We start from the raw sequence: 14,131 nt of genomic DNA on the forward strand, positions 1-14,131 counted from the left end.
TTTCTTTAAATGCACAACAAAAACTAGAGAAGAGGAGCAAAACACAAAGCTTTTCATAAGCTTCAGGCAATATCTGCACATGACCTGGATAATCTCTCCCCCCCCCCCAAGAAAACCCCCCCATCCAATCTTACAAATATATAAGAAGTAAAAGCTCCTGAAATAATAACTATCATGTGTTATTGATGCATGATTTATACATTCTGTCATATTTCATTCACTTCTTTTCTTTCCTAGCTCTATTATCTGATAAAACTCTGTGACTAGCTAAAGAAAAAGCCCTGTGAATGCACCTCAAGCCTAGAGTTGGCATCCTTCTTAGCAATGTTTTAAAGTATTCAGATATGTATATTTTTGGCACTACAAATTATGGTTTCAGACAGATTAAATAAAGGTTTTTTAAAAAAACCGTTCATAATATATGACATCAAAAGAACTAAGAAATATTCAATACTAGCCCAAGTAAATCTTCAATTTAAAATGTCAGCTGCACAGCATAAATCCCTTTGAGAGGTTTCAAATCATTGTGAGGACGTTGCAGTCCTGATGTCCAAACCACTTGGGGGGAGAAGTAAGTAACCCACTGCTCTCACTACAGGTTAGTACATCTCAGGCTATTTTTCTCCTTTTAATCTCCTCTACTATCTTTTATGAATTTTGCCTGCGTATATTGTGCCACCACAATTCATTAGAATCATGTTGCTATGTCTCTATGGACGGCAGGAGTGCAAAGTTTACTTATCACAAAATTCGCTGAGATTTTCTTCAACACAGTGTGGTTTTAAAACCCCTGAAGTCATGTGAAATAGGAGACCTGACCTCAAGACACTATAAACTTGGCTGGTCTGGTTGTAGGTTGAAAGGTCAAGGCTTGCTGGGGTAGCTCCTGAGGCTGTTTCAAACTAATAGTTACATTTGATTTGAACAAGAATTTGTTAAAATGCCCAAGTTTCCTGATTTAAACTGTGTTATTGCCTTGTCTGAAACTTTACAGGGAAGCAGGCGGTCTAAATAAGGCAAAAAAGCACAGTAAATCAAGACCGTGCTTGAAGAAGGTGGAGCTGGTGAATATATATATTTATAGACTGGGGAAATAGGCTATCCTGCTTCATTTTCATGCTTTTATATGTTTGTTCCTCCTCTAACTACTCTCACTCTGGAGATTGTCTTTGGAATTCTCTCTTCCCTCTCTTTTTTGAATCCATGAAAATGTGTGAAGGTGGTTGTTTTTCTCACCATGCACATAGCACATAATTTCAAACATAAAAATTCTGCTTATGTGATGTCTCTGTTGAACTCTTTTTGCTAGGCATATGAGAAACGGCATTAGCACCATTTAATAGAGAGCACCCATGAATGTCAAACTAATACCACTTCAAACCACCTGAAAAAAACAGATTTCACAGCCACTTTTATCAGTTTTAAAAAAATGAAATTGTTGTAAACATTTAAAAACAGGACATAAAGATTTGGAGTTTTGCATTCTTTAGCCTGGTTTTTCTGAATTTAGAGAGCTTTAAACAATTTTAATCATGCTCTTCACGGAAGAAGCTATATGCTCAAGTTTTTTTCTGTCTAGGCATGGAAAGCCAGACACTTGCAAAAACATAAAAATATATCTATAAAATAAGAAGCTAAAGAAATTAAATTCAAGTCAATCAAGCAGGACTAGATGGTATTCACTGGAGAGTTTGAAAGGAACCAATAACCAATGTAACTGAACTGCTAACAAAAATATGTAATTTATCATTAAAAACAGCTACTCTACCAACAAAATGGGAGATTGGCCAAGGTTGTACCCAATCTTTTAAAAAGATGTTAATTATGATACTGGGAAATAAACACTGCTGATGTTTTGGTATCAAAGAATGTTGGGGAAGAAAGAAAATAAGGGGTGTATCCATTGCTATTCCAACACAGAGTAGACCCATTGAAATAAATGGTCCTTGCTAATTTGGCCTGTTATTTTCAATTTATCTACTCTGAGTAAAACATAGTTGGATACAACTCTAGACAACTCAGAAAATATGCTTGGAAGTAGGTCCATTTGATCTCGATAGGACTTAGATCTGCCATGATCATACAGAAAGCAGAAACAGTATGAGGGAGTTTCTTTAAAAAGCAAAGGGTAAGGAAGATAGAGGCCATCCCTTCTCCTAAAGGTTGACTCTCACTGTGCTCCCAGCATTGTTCAGCAAGACCACCTGACTGGAGATAACACGGTATGTAGTCCATATTTTATTTATTTACAGCAGCTCACAGAGCTTGCTGAACTGTAGTCATTCAAAAGTATCAACTTAATCAGTATGTACGGTACGAGGTGATCCAAATTGGCAAACAATTTATTTCACTAACAGCAAGCCAGAATAAATGCTTTTTGGTTAGGCACAGCAAAAGCTTCTGTCCAATTAGTAAAGTAGTCTGCAATCACTGTAATATACCAGCGTTGATGTTTGCTGCATGGCAAAAGTCCCAGTATACAGTATATCAGCTGTTACCTGCTACAGAGGAAACATGATTTCTGCTATAGAAGCCCCTCTAGTAGGAACCACCTTTTTACTCCATTGAGCGCACATCATTCTGCCATCCTGCCCAATAAAATGTGGCAAGAGACTCCCAAGTGGCTACCCACACAGTCATATGTCTGTAATCCTGCTATGATTTTACAGTGTGTCAAGGACTGATGTTGGAGGAATCACCCAGATGTTCTTGTGGCATCATGTCTGCCTCAATGACAAACAGATCCCATTAATTTTAAGATAATGCAGTGGAATTTGTTTGTGTTGAGGGGGTGTGTGTTGAGTTAAGTTAGCCATGGTTTGTGGGGCTTTGGAACAGTGTTTTGTATACTGTGGATAGAGTTATTAACTAGTTATTTTTATTCAACAGCTTAGGCATCATTTATTTGGCAAAAGTGTTGCATTGTAGACAGATCGTTGCTCATTAAAATAAGTTGCATTGTTGCAGAAGGTCGGTTAGGCGATTGGAATATTGGAGACAGTTTCATTTGTGAAATCATTTCCAGGCTAGGAAAGAACAAGGGAATTAAGATGCTGTGTATTATATTCCTGGGGAAAACAAACTGACTAGGAATGGACAGATCACAGTCTATTTTGAGTCCATGTTAATTTCGCATGTGTTCACTCATAAGTTTGTTTCATTTCATTCCATCCCATTTTGCATGTTTTTTTTTGTTAAAAATGCCCAAGATATGCATTTAAATATGTATCTTATCTTGATGTAAGCATTTATAACATTTGTTTATTGTAAAATGCACATTTTGAAACACTCTTTCTCTAGCTGAGAACTATGTTGAAGATTTTGCAGATGGGCAAAATCTGAATGATACATAATGTTCCAATCCACACATTACTCTAGAAGGATCCTATCAGGTTAATTCACACTGGAATTCAACAGAAATAATATTCCCCAAGCATCCCTAACTCCAGCTGCAGGAACTGGCAAAATAAAATAAAATGCCCTTTTTACTTGAGCCATTGGAGAAGAGGGGACAGCTGTCATTCAGCCAAAAAAATATATGAAAGTTAAAGTAGCAGGGAAAGGATCAGTTCTGCAGGCTGGACAAGATAAAGATGTTATCCTAAAGCAGACAAAAAAGATGAATAAGAATGGGGAAACAATGGTTAGACCTCAGTTTGTCATGGACACCAAGGTATGTAAATCTTGTCTCAAAATCCAGGAACCATTGAAATTAGCAAGGGACCTCTTGGTCATGGAAGGAGACCTGGCTTCAGTTATTCATGCCCTAGTCATCTTCAGGAATGCTGTTTGTGTGCTTGCTTGAGAATGGCCCGCAGACCTCCATTGATTCCGACTGCGTGTGCCGGGCTTCAGACTAGTGCTGGCAGATTGGATCACATTACGCTGACCATTTACCGGCTTCACTGGTTGTCAAATTGTTTCTGAGCTCAATTCAAGATGATGGCTTGTAGCTTTTAAAGCCCTAAGTAACGAGGAACCAAAGGAGTTCGCACTGGAAATATGGAAGGCGGGCACTAGAGAAAAAGGGCTTTTGGGGTTGTAATGACCCAAATGAGAAGCAGCTTCCCAAAAGAGGCAGGCAATATCTGCAATCTTATCCCAGTGGGCTGTTCCCAGAGCCTGCTTTTTATAATGCTTTGATGACTGCTGTTTATGCTACTTTCAAAATTATTGCAATTAACTTTTTGCCTTGTTTTCATTTTGTTGATTATTTTTATAGAAAGGCAGGATGGAAATAAATTAATGGATGATGTCACAGATACAGTGGTAAGAGTTGTGATCCTCCAAAGTGACATTCCCAAAAATTGCAAATGTTAACCTGGCCAGACCTCATAAGAAAGGGGTTCAAACCAGAGTCAGTGTGGTGTAGTGGTTAAGAGCGGTAGACTCGTAATCTGGTGAACCGGGTTCGCTTCCCCGCTCCTCCACATGCAGCTGCTGTGTGACCTTGGGCCAGTCACACTTCTTTGAAGTCTCTCAGCCTCACTCACCTCACAGAGTGTTTGTTGTGGGGGAGGAAGGGAAAGGAGAATGTTAGCTGCTTTGAGACTCCTTCAGGTAGTGATAAAGCGGGATATCAAATCCAAACTACTACTACTACTACTACTACCCTTCTTCTTCTTCTTCTTCTTCTTCTTCTTCTTCTTCTTCTTCTTCTTCTCAGGCTGAGTATATATTTAAAGCACATTTACCTCAGAGCTATAATTATCAGCACCCTTAACAAACTACCATTCCCAGGATTCTTTGGGGGAAGTCATGTGCTTTACATTTTTGGTGCATATGCAACCTAAGGCTATTTTCAGATATTTATATCTCTCTGTCTTGTGGGGGTGGCAAGGAAACAGCTCTGGCGGCTAGTGGTACAGCCAGGCTTGGGCTCAAGGCCAAAATTCCAGGGTCTTTTAGCTTAGGCCATTTAGCCTAGGCCTCCAAATGGCTACCCAGAAGATGCAGTGGAGGCTTATCCATTAAAGTGAATGGGTTGCTGTCCCACCAACCTCAGTCAAATCCCACCCACCTGCCTACTTACTTGTAATCAACCCAGGGGATATTCCTGGTCATCAACTTTTTTAGTTGACAAGCAGGATAAAAATGCTACAAAAAAACAAATAGTGCCCATTGGGGTGAGGTAGACATTGAGACACAATGAACCAAGGCTTTATTCTGAAGCAACAAGTATTTGTTGAAATCCTCATTTTCTCCCATGATCCAAGACGGCTTCTGCAGCTGGAGGAAAAAAGATTTACAACCCCAGGGGTAAAATGCAAGTGAATATAAGCTTCCAAGTCGGGAAAAGACAAATGGAACAGAACATCCATTTGAAGCAGTTGAAACCCTTAACCTGTGCCTGCATTCCCTCGGTGAAAATACAAACTGATCTCCTCTGAGAGAACAAAATAAAAACTCTGAGGATTTCTTGTTCTGAGAGCATCACGAGCAATTACCCATCAGCTGTTCTTTGAGAGTTTCAGGGGAATGGGAGTCATCACTAGCCAGCTCTGCCTGAGCTTTCAGAAAACTTTATGGTAGGGATGAGGAACCTTCCAGATGTTTCTGGACACCAACTTCCAGCAGACCCAGCCAAGATAGCGAATATTCAAGGGTGATGTGGAGGGCCAGAGATTCACCACCCCTGCTTTAAACATCTGCAACAACTAGCCAGCATATAGAGAACAAAAATAAAATAAAATAGGTGCAATATATTATTGTACTTCAGAGGCATGAGCTGGTTACAAACTGAGGCTGAAGAGAAGTTCCCCTGGTGGCAGAGTACAGTGGTGCCCCGCAAGACGAATGCCTCGCAAGACAGAAAACTCGCTAGATGAAAGGGTTTTCCGTTTTGGAGGTGCTTCACAAAACGAATCTCCTATGGGCTTGCTTCGCAAGACGAAAATGTCTTGCGAGTTCCTATGGGTTTTTTCCCCTTCCCTCCCTTTTTCTAAGCTGCTAAACTGCTTATCAGCTGATCCGATAAGCTGATAAGCCGCTAATAGCGCTAATCCGCTAATCCGTAAATGGGCTTGCTTCGCAAGACGAAAAAACCGCTAGAGGAAGAGAATCACAGAACGGATTCTTTTCGTCTTGCGAGGCACCACTGTATTGCAGTTATGTGGCATTTCTGCCAGTCATTCGTACATCTATTGCCTTTATATCACACCTCTCCTCTAGGAAGCTCAAGCTGGAATACATGGCTCTCTCCCTCGCCATATTATCCTTCAATGGCTCTGTGAGGTAGGTTAGTTGAAAACTGGCCCCACAGTGTCTCCAAAGGCATTAGACACAATCTGAAGCAAAGATAGAAAACACGATAGGGCATGGCTTTGCCTCCAGCATGGCTCAGTTTTGTTTCTACTTCTCTAGGTTTCCGCTATGGCATTTCATTAGTGTGTCCAGTTTTTGCAGGCCTGCCTTAATTACTATGAACACGGAGAAGCATTCAAGTTCCTATAGTTTTGGTGCTTATGCAGGGTAGCGCGAGCTGCAGCTGCAAGGAGCAGAAGATATGCTGAAATGCCAAAGGAAGTTGACAGTTTGGAGCACGAGACAATTTCTGTTTCCACTTACCCTCAAGAATTCTTTGCAACAAAGGATCTAACTCCTGGGGAAAATAAGTGCCTGCTATTTTGTTTTACTCTGTTCTGACAGAAAATTTGATCTGCTTACGTCTACAAAGTTCAAACAGCAATGGGTTCAACTGGGTAATTTTTCAGGATCTCAAATGTACAATTAAAAATAATGCAGCATTGTTAATGGTTTTGAATATTATTGTATTTAGCAATCTTTGCAACAGAATTAGCGAAAAAAGAAATATATATCTATATTTTTAAAATCCTGACGCTCCCTGCTTTGCCCCCCAATCTCTATAAAACTACGTGAAATGCTTGCATTTTGGTAAAAATCATGAGTTGTCAAGAGAGATTTTGAAGGTTGACATTCACATTATTAAACTAAGTAAGAGATCTGAAAGCCAGGCTCATGAGTGATTCTGTATGGGCAAGGAGTAAGTTTAGAAATGCATCCAGTTCAAGGGTTAAATGAAAGCAAAAGCAATCACTTGATCCATGTTTTTGAAGAATATAAAACAGCTTGATGTAAGCTAAATGAAGGGGGGGCGGTATTGTGACTTGAAAGGAATGGACAGATAGAGGGAAAAAAGGTCAGAAGATTAAATTTTCCCTAAGGGAAAAGTCATTCTTTGGAATCATTAACCTCCTTCTAGGTCACTACTGAAAAAACCAGCAGGAAATCCTCCTGCTCCAAGAAAGATGGGTGCATCTAACACCTCCCACTGACCTGGCAACAATATGGCAGGCATAATTGTGTTCACAGATTCGCCTTCAGGCAGGCTTGATTTTTCAATCCCTCTTTAAAGGAGCATGCTTATTTAGTTACCCTGCAAAACTGCCATTTATCAGGGCTGTATTCTGACGACTGCAATATAATTAAAATAGTCTTTATTTTAACATCTGCCTTCCTCCAAAGGACAATAAATGTGCATCTGGCACAATCCTAATTCCTTTAACACAAATAAATAAATAATTTGGGTTTATCCTTTTTTTGGTAGGTGGGTGGGTGCCACACAGATATGCTTTGACAAGGTGTTCTCTACAATTGACAAAGCTGAGATCCCAAGCAGAGCATTTGCACTGAAACGACCTGGACTTAAGAGCCACTGCTCATGGAACAAACTCCTTGTGGTAGCTGCCCTCCATGTGACAAACCATTCAAGGGCAGATAGGGCAATCCATCACAAACCTTATCTAGGGGGCCTTTAGGATAGGTGGAGGGGAGGAGTGGTGCCCCACTCCTGCTGCCTGGAGGCAACTACCAGAATGTGCACATTTTAACTGGTCTCTGTGTTGTGGCTATTTCATGTACACTGCCCCTTCCTTCCAAGAACATGGGTTTAAAGATACCCACAATGTAACATTAACAGACCAGTGGGACTGACTGAGCAACTTACAACGCAATCCTAACGTTTAGACTGATATCCTACTAAATTCAATGGGGCTTTCTCAGTTACGTCCGCACTGCAGCCTAACTAATCATGTTTAAATCAAAGGTCTTCCACTCCAAGTTATGAATTCTGAAGAAACTGGGCACAAGCCTTCCAACCAAGATCCCCACCGTAGCTTTGCTCAAGGAATCATAGATTCAGTGAAGCCATAGAGATATTTCTAGTTCACAAAAGGCTGCGACTACATATGAGGCAGGAGTATTGTGAAGATAGTTGTTGGAAGTGTTGGGTTTGATTTTCTTATGTACATTGCGAAGCAAACTCACTGGATTTGTGAGAAGCCTATAAGCTGGACATGAGCACAACAGCTCTCTACCCACCTGAAATTCCCAGCAGCTGGTATTCAGAGACATAATGTGGGCAGGGCGGGAGGTTGCAATAGCAGAGAAACCAAACAGGTAATACAGTTTGAGTGAAGGTCCCTCTGGCTTCTCTCTGGTGTGTACAACAGCATGCAAGTATGACCTGAAATGCAGTGGAGGAGGGGGAACACTCTTTCTGCATTTTAAGTAGGCAATGTGTACCTAGCCTTCTCACCTGTGCATGCACTATCATCCACCTATGCACAATAGCTGTCTCAAATACAGTCATACCTCGGGTTACAGGTGCTTCAGGTTGCGTTTTTTCGGGTTACGGACCACCGAAACCCAGAAGTACCAAAACGGGTTACTTCTGGGTTTCGGCGGTCATGCATGCGCAGAAGCGCTAAATCATGCTTTGCGCATGTGCAGAAGTGCGTAATCACAACCCACGCATGTGCAGACATGCAGCTGCGGGTTGCGAACACTGCAGGTTGCGAATGCTGCGGGTTGCGAACGTGCATCCCGCATGGATCACGTTCGCAACCCAAGCGTCCACTGTATACACATCTCAGCTTAACTGCACAGTGAATGTGGCTTAAGTTTGTTTTTGGTCTGAAGCTGGCTTGAAGGAAAACTCACCAAAGAGCCGTATTTCTTAAGGAACCAAAGGAACCTTGCATCATGGGTGTGTACATGGATTCAGTGGAGTGGGTGTGCAGTCGAGTCAGAGCAAATGGTAAGGCGTACACAGCCTAACAATTCCTGGGTTCAATTACCGGTATATTTCTAGTTCTGCACATTCAACCCAAGTACAAACTAGAACTTTTTCTTTAAAAGTCAACGGAGAACTGCACAAGCCCCAGAGACAAACTGAAGTAGCCAAGAGAGAAGAAAAGTCAAAATTACTGTTCACAAAATTTGATGAAGACTGGATTTCTTCGGTACGCATGTTTCTCAGATGTAAATGCATTTTTACCCGTGTTCACATACTGGGTGGCTAACCAACAAAAGAGAATCTCCAGCTCATTGGACTAGCCAGCGATAGAACTCAAATTGTGTACACAAGTGAATATTTTCTCATTTTTGGACAGCACATAAAGGAATTTTATGCCTCACTTATTTTTGAGCCAACTTGCATTTCTGAAGCAGAAAATTAAAACACACAAAACTCACAATTAGGCTAAATAAATCAAAATCTGCTGATAATTACTGTCAGGAGGCTTTTCAATGTCACAGAGCTGGAGCTACTGACAGTTATCCCCATATTGCAAAAATGTGCATTTCCTATAACTTTGCTTAAAACTAGTGAACAGACACTCCATGCACTGTTTCCAAACTTGCCTGAATGAAAGCACAAAGCTTTTGTTCCTCCATCACAAAGAGGAAAGCTCTTACTCAAACAAAACACAAAATTTTATAGGATATGATGTAGAAGACATGGTTGTGGTTTCTCAGATGTATCATAAACATTTTCTTCTACTTAAGCTATTCCATTGTGTTATTTAAAACAGGGCTAATTATGATATGAAGACTTAATTTTCACATGAAGTAAAAATGCTGTAAATTACAGCCATCCTTGTTTATTTTGAATAGGTGACATACCTGTATACAGTGGTACCTCGGGTTACAAACCATTTGGGTTACAAACTCCACTAACCTGGAAGTAATACCGCGGGTTGAAAACTTTGCCCCAGGATGAGAATGGAAATTGTGTGGCGCGGCGGCAGCGGGAGGCCCCATTAGTGAAAGCGCGCTTCAAGTTAAGAATGGTTTCTGGTTAAGAACGGACCTCTGGAATGAATTAAGTTCATAACCCAAGGTACCACTGTACATTTATCCACACACACATACACAGCTCTCATGAAGAGGGCAAGATGGAATGTAGAAAATATGACTCACTATCATGTGATGCTATTGCTGACTTTCATAAGTGTGAACACCCCTAGACTTGCCTGTATTTTTTGTGCTGTCTATGAACTGTTATTCTGTGCAACTGCCAATAGTGCTCAGGCCAGTATACAAGATTTAATGGGAATTAAGGAGTATCATCTTGTATGTGGTTTTAGGGGAGGGGTAGTATCACTGCTGGGATGCGGGTGGCACTGTGGGTTAAACCACAGAGCCGAGGCCTTGCCCATCAGAAGGTCAGCGGTTCGAATCCCTATGACTGAGTGAGCTTCCGTTGCTCGGTCCCTACTCCTGCCAACATAGCAGTTCGAAAGCACGTCAAAGTCCAAGTAGATAAATAGGTACCGCTACGGCGGGAAGGTAAACAGTGTTTCCGTGTGCTGCTCTGGTTCGCCTGAAGTGGCTTAGTCATGCTGGCCACATGACCTGGAAGCTGTATGCCAGCTCCCTTGGCCAATAAAGGGAGATGAGCGCCACAACCCCAGAGTTGCCTGAGACTGGACCTAACGGTCAGGGGTCCCTTTACCTTTAGTATCACTGCTGGGGGACACGTTGTGCTCTTTCTGGGGTAGTTTGTCCACCTTTGGTCCCACCATGCACTCAACTCTTACCTGTGGCTTCTAGAAGCTGTCAGCGGCCTTGACTAGGCAGCTAAACCAGGTGAGCTTTAGACCCTTGGTGAGTGAGGCACTTCCAGTGGATTGAGAGGCCTTGACTAGGCAGCTAAACCAGGTGAGGGTAGACCCTCAGTGAGTGAGGCACTTCCAGTGGATTGAGAGGATGAGACCAACAGTGGGTCCAACTGTCAATAGCACAGATGGCACTTGTCAATCTGTGAATGTAGCCCAATTAGGATAAGGAAAACTCTGATCCTAAACCTCCACTGCCTTGTGGGATATCTTCAGGAGAAGAAAAGGCTAAGGAGCAAACCATATACAAATCCAGAGTGGAGTCTCTAAGACAGTTGGATGGTGCCTTGTACATCTCCTTCCAGCCACTCTTGCAGCCAAGCTGCTGTTCTGATTTCCTTTGGACCACATCAGCGAAGCTGAGGGGGGAGTCTTGTTGTCTGGGCAGCCCAGGACATCCATACACACTGCCCAGGGTTGGGCCACAGAGAGGTCCCTTTGGTACAGTGGCTTGACTTCATCCCCCAGAGGTGCACCCCATTGTCTCTCAAGACAGATGCCAACAACATCATCTTGCCTGCTTTGGCCTGTTAGCATAAAGAGGCTTCTTGGTTCACAGCTTGTTTCACTGGAATTCTGTCCTTTGGCCAGAACCAGGGAATGGCAAACAGGCTAAACAGACATATACTTTCTAAATGACTGGGAACCCTGGATAATCTGGATTGTGTGGCGATCTTGCCCATCTACAGCTGTATGCATGCAGAAGCCCCTTTCACATGATAACCTGTATTGTGCAGAGTTTGGCTGCAGAGCCGGTAGACAGAATCCCAATCGCTTCCATATATTCAGTGGACATATAGAGATGACATAGGAAGATGACCACTGTGGCAAAGCCAACTCTGACTTACATTAAAGATTAGCCAAAAGGATTGTGGCTATCCAAATTCAGTTTGAATTCCTGAACACATCTGGCTGAGAACTTCTTTCCGTCTTTTCCTACAACAGCAGCAAGAATACTCATTGCAAAGTATTGGAAGACACAAGATCTACCCACCCTGGAAGAATGGCAGATGAAGGTGATGGATTACATGGAATTGGCAGAAATGACTGGCAGAATTCGAGACCAGGGAGAAGAGTCGGTGAAAGAAGACTGGAAGAAATTTAAAGACTATTTACAGAAATATTGTAAAATTAATGAATGCTAGAAGAATGTTGGATAGAAACTAAGTGGTTTCCAGCTGTAATGCTTTAAGAGATAGGAAAAAAGGTATGCAAAAGGGTAAAAGCTTAATGGTAAGGATTTGCTGAACTAACAAACTGAAGTGGAATACAAAAAAGGGAGGTATGAGGAGGTCCGGGGAAATAAGTGTAAGGAAGATATGTTATGGAAAATCCATGTGTTTTTTAATTGTTTTTACTTTGTATGTTTCTTTTTATTTTTCATTTTTCCTGTTATACTTTAAAAACTTTAATAAATATCTTTTTTTTAAAAAAAGAGAACTTCTTTCCGTCTTTTCCTTTCCTTTTTTCCCTTTGAGGATATCCACCAAGCTGTGTTACTCTGACTTGCAGAAGTTTCCTAGGCCTAATTTTGATATGCCTGCCTTTTCTTTTGCTAAGAGTGTTTTTGGGCAGGATACAAATGTTTTTAATAAATAAATAAGTAAAATAAGTAAATATGTTCTGCTGTCTAAATTAGGTCTGTGAGCAACACCACCCCACCAACTAAGTCCAGCAGCTATTATGAATTTTTGTGGCATAGATAAGCTGGCACATTTATAAAGTTCTTTCCAGGATTTGCAAGGTTTATATCTTGCTGGGAGAAAGCAAAGCTCTGCAATGGTACCCTTGATATTCATACTCCCCCCCCCTCTTTCATTTGCCAAATAATTTTCACTCGCTTTTTATGTCTCTGGTTATAAAAAGGCGCCATAAACTTGGGACAACTGGTAAAATATTTCCATGTATTTTCTTAAGCTTATTACTGCTATTGTAATCGGCATTCCTAAAAATGCTCCCAGTGACCTTTGGGTGCATGTACAACAGTAAATGAATATAAACAGTAACTAAATACTGAAGGACACAAAAGTTTACATCACAAAAAAACCTATGCATCCTTTGTAATGGTGAAGTTTTGACAATTTATATAGCTGCCTGTGTTTCTTTTCTGTCAACGCCTATTATTCCTTTATATTTACATCTGCCCAGTCATTCAAGGGAATGATGGAAAAATCTTTTGATTCATTTTCTTCCTCTGCTGGTCTTTTTCTTTTAAATCACCTTAATTACCATCATTGGTTTTAACCCCCAAGGTTCTCAACTTTGCAAGACAATGAAACAGTCTCCATCACTTAAAGCATTTGTAGAGAGAATGCAGAGGTGTCCCATCTTGAGGTTACCATTGACCTTATAAGGACCTGTGGGCACAATCCAAGAGGCTGCAGTCCTATACACATGCTTCTGGAAGTAAATCCCTTTGCACTAAGTGGTCTATGCCAAAGGTAAGTTCAAGGCTGCATACATAAAATATATATTAACCAATAGTAATATATCAATTAATCAATATAAGGGAAAACACAAGATAAAGAATAATGAAAGAAAACAAACAGTGGCAAATAAAATAGCAATGCTACAACACAGCAAGAACAGCAGATAAAAATTTTAAATTTTTGCAGCTTTATTAAAAATAAATAAAAATCCTGCAAAATTAGAAGCCCACTTTAAAGAAAGGATCAGATACACTTGTCCTGGAAGGCTGTTCTGTAATTTAGGAGCCACAACTGAAAAGGTTCTCTCTCTTCTTCACCAGCTGCTGCTCAGCTAGTGGAAGGACAATGTGATGGGCCTCAGAGAATGAGTGAAGAGTTATATCAAGTTCCTAAGGGTGGAAGTGATTCCTGAGATTCTCTGGTGCCAGGCCATTTAATAGTTCAATGCCCACTGTGCAACACCTTGAATACAGCCAAGAAATAAATTAGAAGCTGAGGCAGGTGATGCAAAATCAGTCAGATATGGTCCATCCTGCTGACCCCAGGCAACTGTTTTGCCCCAGCATTCTTAGCCAGTGGGCGTTTCCAGTCTTTTCTGGGAAGCCTCATGTAAATAGCATTACAATAATCCAGCCTTGAATTGGCTAGAGCATGGGTGACTGAGGCTCAATATTTTTTTGAGGAAAGGCACAGGTGACCCAGCTGGAAGGAGCTGGAATGAGAAAAGCAGGCACATCCAACTCCCAAGAGACTGCGATCTACTCTCAGTATAAAAAAACTGGC

Source organism: Podarcis vaucheri (assembly GCF_965113315.1).
Source record: "Podarcis vaucheri genome assembly, chromosome: 8".
Lineage (NCBI taxonomy): Eukaryota > Metazoa > Chordata > Lepidosauria > Squamata > Lacertidae > Podarcis > Podarcis vaucheri.